Genomic DNA, 6,477 nt, shown 5'->3' on the forward strand with positions numbered 1-6,477 from the left:
TAGGCTGACCAGACGTCCCGGATTATGCGGGACTGTCCCGGATCCGGATAACTTGTCCCGGATTACTAAGCGTCCCGGAAAGTGTCCCACATTGATTAATTTTTTAATCGAAACAGTTTCTAAGGATAAGACATAGGAAATTACGTTACATTGCATGAAAAAACCTACTGCTGACACCGCTTGTCAGCTGGCACCCTCCTCAGTCACAGCCCCGGCCAGCCGGTACCTCGAACTCTTCATCTGACCAATGTCGCTGACGACTGTTCTCTTCATCTTTCGCTTCATTATCCCCCCGTATTTCAATACTGGACAAACTCGGGGACAATTTGGTGCACTCAGCTCTTTTGAAACTCAAGTCTCCATTGTAGCATGCATGCTGAAACTGCGGCAGGCTATCATTGGACTTAATGAAGGACAAAATCCACCTGGTGAGGCATCTACCTCTGTGTATCTCCGAATTCCTTTCCGTCACAAAACACTGGTTTCCACACGTATACCAATGAAACAGATCCCTTGCCAAGTCATTACCTTTTATCACGAACCCATCCCCAAAACCAATCTCGAATCTGCTACAAATCCTACCGCGAGTCAAAGCACCCCTGGATTTGGTTAAAATCGGCCTTCTCTAAAGCTTATTCATCATCGAGTCAGACACATGCATCGTGTTTCTTCACCATCCGGTCGTACAGCCCACGAGACCGCATTCTAGCCTATGTTTATTGTTTGAGGCTCCAGTTGGGCTCCCCATTTGCTCGTTAAAGCTTGTAGCCATTCCGAGTCGGATTCGCCGTACAGTACAGCCAGCGATCAGTATTCAATTTTTTCGCCAAGCGCTATGCCGTGATGCTGAGATCAGCCTTGACTTTCCGAATGACCCTCAACCGCAGTAGACGATCAAGAGTTCAACTCCAACGTCTGGCATGCACCTTGCGGATAGCCTTGAGTTTCCTTGCACCCTTCAATTACTCACACCACAACTCTTTTAGGATAATCCGTCAGTCCCACCAGCTCCCGATGAATCTAAATGATTCCATCTTTACTACCGAATCGATTTAGCAAATAAGCTATTCAATATGTCCCGCATTCATCCAAAAAAAATCTGGTCACTTTAGTGTAGAGATATTTTTTTTTTGCTCGTTGGTCCCGGTGATCAATTTCATCCGAATCGACGGTATCCTGAAAACCGTCATTAGCCGTTTTGGCAGAACTAATAGCGTTCAAAATATTGCACGTAATTGTAACGGTAATCAGAGTCTAACTTATGGAATGGCATTTTGCTGCTAGACGAAGTACTACATCTAAAAAATTGCAATGCATAATTTGTAAATCTAACAGAAAAGTGCAATTCAAAAATTACAGTAATTTCATTATATGAACACAATAGGACACATATCGATTAGCAATAAATTAATTTTCAATAAAAAAATCTGTCGCAGTACCAAATTATCATTTCAATGTTACGTTTTCAGATGACCGTAAGAGAAAGCAGCAAGAAGCCCCATTTCCTTTATTCAATAAACGATTCCAATATTCCCGATTAATTATTCAAATGAAATTCGGCTCCCTATGAGAGGTAGCTGTTGAAGGTTCGGATTGCGTTGGCGTAATTATGTTGTGATTGTTATTGTCACCCGCGTGACAAACAATCTACCTACAAAATACGCTCACCATAAGGGGTCAACTGATGTGGTGGTGATATATTTTTTGCACATATTTAACAGCGATTTGAGGGATGTTCTTCTTTTCATTTCCCCCCGAAAAACCAGATTAAAGCAGATACTGCTCTGTTTAGGTACAATAGCTATGTTAAATGTGTGTTGATACATGATTACAGGATGAGTAGTAATAACTGTCTAAATAAATAAGTGTTACAAATTAACGTAATAAATTAAACTATGCTCTATGCACGCAATTATGCGTTATAGCTGGTACGCACGATAGCCTCAGGCATTTCATCCCAAATCTTCTCCAAACAGTGGGTAAAACGAGCTTGAAATCTCAAGAATTAGAAGCCACTGGTTTGGAATCTTATCAGATACCTATTTCTATGTAAAAAATGCAGGAAATCGATTGGTGATGGTTTCATTCTGCGCAAACTTCGGGAAGTAGTCCATTTTGCCCTATTTTCCCCAAAAATCAAATGAACTCAAATAGCTTCCAAACGTTGCCAAAACATCAGATGAAAAAAATCCCATCCATTCCATACTGTGCGAAGTTCAAGAATAGTCCATTTTGTCCAATGCACCCTCATATACATAGATGACCAAATTAAAGCGATTTAAACTAATTGAATCGCTCGGGGGATTTACGAGGGATTACGAGAAAGTATCCACAGTTTGCCTAGCATGTAATTCCATATGCGCAGAAGTCGGGAGGATTCAAACCAGGCGAAGAAGCAGGCCACTCTTTCGAAGAAATAAAATCGGGAAAATTAACCTTACATCAAACCTCCCAACTTACAATGTGAGTTTTATTGCACTTTTATTGCGGTTTTTGTGACCAATTTTGGTTATAAAAGCTATCATAAGAGTGTAATAAAGCCCAAATTGTTACTCGGGTTGTGTAACTTTCGTCCGGTGTAGTATCTTGTTGGAAGCAGTGCATTCTTGTAGTGTTTTTTGACAATGGGAAGCAAATGGTTCTTTAAATGGTGGTACGGGTCAGATCATTCAGGAAGATTACATTTCTGAAAACTATCAGAGGTAGAATTTCCTAGCTGGTTAAGGTTTTCATTGGGTGGGATATTTCTTTGACTGCCCTGAGTGGGAATATCCTCATAAGTTCAATGCTTGGTAGGCAGTTTGACTTATGCTTTACTTGTTGTTAACGGCGGGAATGGTTTCGTCTAGACCGTTAGGCCCAGCAACGGATTACACTGGATACTAGCTTAATGTAAATGTTGAATATCGCTAGTTAGCTGAAAGTTGTGTAATGATTGTACTGGGCGCTCTGGATAGTTAAATAACTTGAGAGTTTAATCTCTTCGTAGTCATGCTGGTGTAAACCATTAGGAATTTGTGTCTGTGTGAAAAAACCATTGCTTTTTCATTATTTTCTTGGGTTATTTTTATAAAATTATCATATAGATAAATCGTCTACCTCAAACTTCCGTAGGGGTAACAAGTGGACCCATCATCATAATCATCATCATCATCATCATCATCATCATCATCATCATCATCATCATCATCATCATCATCATCATCATCATCATCATCATCATCATCATCATCATCATCATCATCATCATCATCATCATCATCATCATCATCATCATCATCATCATCATCATCATCATCATCATCATCATCATCATCATCATCATCATCATCATCATCATCACCATCATCATCATCATCATCATCATCATCATCATCATCATCATCATCATCATCATCATCATCATCATCATCATCATCATCATCATCATCATCATCATCATCATCATCATCATCATCATCATCATCACCATCATCATCATCATCACCATCATCATCATCATCATCATCATCATCATCATCATCATCATCATCATCATCATCATCATCATCATCATCATCATCATCATCATCATCATCATCATCACCATCATCATCATCATCATCATCATCATCATCATCATCGTAAATAAATAAATAAAAAAATAAATCATCATCATCATCATCATCATCATCATCATCATCATCATCATCATCATCATCATCATCATCATCATCATCATCATCATCATCATCATCATCATCATCATCATCATCATCATCATCATCATCATCATCATCATCATCATCATCATCATCATCATCATCATCATCATCATCATCATCATCATCATCATCATCATCATCATCATCATCATCACCATCATCATCACCATCATCATCACCATCATCATCACTTATGAATAACAATTTCATCAATCAATTAGTATAATATTCATGCATTAACTGGCAGAAAAAGCTAAAATTAAAGAAACTGACTAAAGAAGTGACAGGTAACTCATTTTCCGTTCGTCGAAACCAAGTGCGCATGAATCTCGATGAAACCTTCTGAATCTTTTGCTCGAAAACTTGTGGAGTATCAGTCGATTAACGCGGCAGAAAATAATGACTGCAAGCAAACGGCAACAAATATCATCATATCATCACGAAATCGATCCGTGCTGCCTAACGAAAACACCAGGCAATCAAATTTGTATCGTACAGTTCATAAAATCGCCTAAATGTTGAACTCGAAAAAATTTTGTTCGAACTTTTCCTAGCAACTTTGAAAAGAGTCACGCACAACAATCATCGTTGAGCAAATCAGGTTTAATGATGACAGGAGGCCGCGAGTGACTGAGCTCCAATGTCTTTTCTTTAGTCAGTTTCTTTAGCTAAAATGACCCATAATTGTGTGTGACCCATGCTGGTGGACTAACTGTACAACGTAAACAACCTAAATCGTTTTTAAAGATATATTTTTACATCAAGCCAAATGTAATAAACAAACCTTTCAGTGAAATAACACGTTATGTTATATGATTTGCGATATTCCATTTTTGTGCATCAAAGAAGTCGTAAACTTACAAGATGTTTTCGAAGTGTGCAGATTCAATTAACAGCAATGGAACCTTTAAATTTTTGTAGAAACTTTTCCATGCCATCACCCTAGAAACATTCTGGAATCTTTGAACAGCCAGTTTGTCCCGAGGAGTATCAGAAAGATGTGCTGCATATATCTGGTCGTTTTGTTAGTGTTGTGGTACAGTAATGACCCGATTTTGTCACCCCCATGATGAATTTAGAGGTGACAAAAACGGGACAGTGACAAAATCGGGTATTTTTTCAATTTTTATGTTTTTGCAGATAACTTAGAACGAACTACATATATTTCATTCTGATCACTTTTAGGACCTTTCGCACTTCCTTCTACCTCTCTGTGGACATTTGTCACCTGTACTGTGAGGTCCCACAAGTATGAAAACATAAAAAAAGATAGAAGATAGAAAAATTATTTTTCAAGCAGTAAGAGATAGAGTAAAACAATGTTCTAAAAAATTTTTGAGAAGATTATTATAAAAAACTTTGCCAAAGAAAGTGACCTTCTAGCTATTATAGTTGTGGAGAAAAGAAACAACTTTTGTGGAAACTCCACAAAAATCAACACAGTTCTTTTCACAGTGTTTTAACACACTTGACATGTTTGAAAATGATTTTCAAACTAAGCTTTTGATAAATCAAAACCGTGACAAAATCGGGTAAAAAACGTGACAAAATCGGGGGTGACAAAATCGGGTCAAAAACGTGACAAAATCGGGGAGTGACAAAATCGGGTTACCACTGTAATCCTGTAGCAGGAACATTTTTTCGTTCGAAAAAAAGATTTTCATAATCACCGAGCAGCTTAGCAGCTGCCGATAACTTTCGACTTTTGCAACCTATTACTTTTTAGTCAAACCTTCTGTACCTTGTTTAGTATGCCCGTTGTTTTTTGTTGTATGGAATCAATCGAAGATCAGTTTTCAAAATATTCTTCAAGATTGACTTTGAAATTCTCGGCGAAAAACCATCAAACGAGTAAGAGAGCGAATTCGACGGAAACCTGATCAGTCTGGCAAAGGATTTTCGTCTTGCAGTACAAATTTTTAAGCCGCAGGTACAGATTGCCTAGATATTTTTTTAACAAACTTCAGCAGTTTCATATGGTTGAAAATGTCTGGCATATTTCTTCCTCCGGTTGCTATATAAAATTCCTACTCAGGAAGCCGTTTAAAGTCTACCTGGAAGATGGTCGTCCATCATTACATAATCAAACTTCATCAGCATTGTCTTAGCAGCTTCCGGGATCGTGAATCACTACCTTCTTATAAGTCGACAGTCCTGCTAGTTATCAGTTCGATTAACGATTTAGGAGTAGGACGACACTCTTAGCGTGGTTGTGATGTTTCGGATGGTGTGGTTAAGATTCTCTAAAAAATTTAGTATAATTTTGATGTATTGCTTAGACACCATTCTGAAAACTGAAAAGTGAGTAATCAAAAGTTATTACTTTGAACGTTTAAGCACAGTGATAGCTAAACTGCGGCCCGCGAGCCGCATGTGGCTCTTAAATATGATACTTACGGCCCGCGGACTGATTTGATGGATAGGGGCCCTCGGATCTAATAGAAGATCTGCTTTGACCCGCAACTTGCTCATATCGTGGCCACCACTGTTTTAGCAGAATCTCTAATATAAGTTAAGGAAAAAAATCCATTAAATGCTGCTAGAGAACAAAAAAACAATGCAACTTGCAATTGGACTTGAAGTCAAACTTTAAATTTTACTTGAATTAGACTTTTGTCGACTAAGAAGGGTCAAGTCCTTAAACACGTTTATAATCTACGGTTTTACATTTTTTGCGATGAAATTGGACTTAATTGTAGACTTGAAACTTTACTTGAAAACTGAAAGTTGGCCTTTAACCGTTATGTGTGCGACAAAAAAAACACCTTTAGCA

The 6,477-nt window shown here is 38.1% G+C and overlaps 1 pseudogene; it reads left to right on the top strand.

Moving 5' to 3' along the window:
- The first annotated feature begins 3,147 nt into the window (after positions 1 to 3,147).
- LOC128735418 (uncharacterized protein DDB_G0271670-like) lies at positions 3,148 to 3,786 on the top strand (annotated as a pseudogene).
- Positions 3,787 to 6,477: the final 2,691 nt, after the last annotated feature.

Source organism: Sabethes cyaneus, chromosome 1, assembly GCF_943734655.1.
Source record: "Sabethes cyaneus chromosome 1, idSabCyanKW18_F2, whole genome shotgun sequence".
Lineage (NCBI taxonomy): Eukaryota > Metazoa > Arthropoda > Insecta > Diptera > Culicidae > Sabethes > Sabethes cyaneus.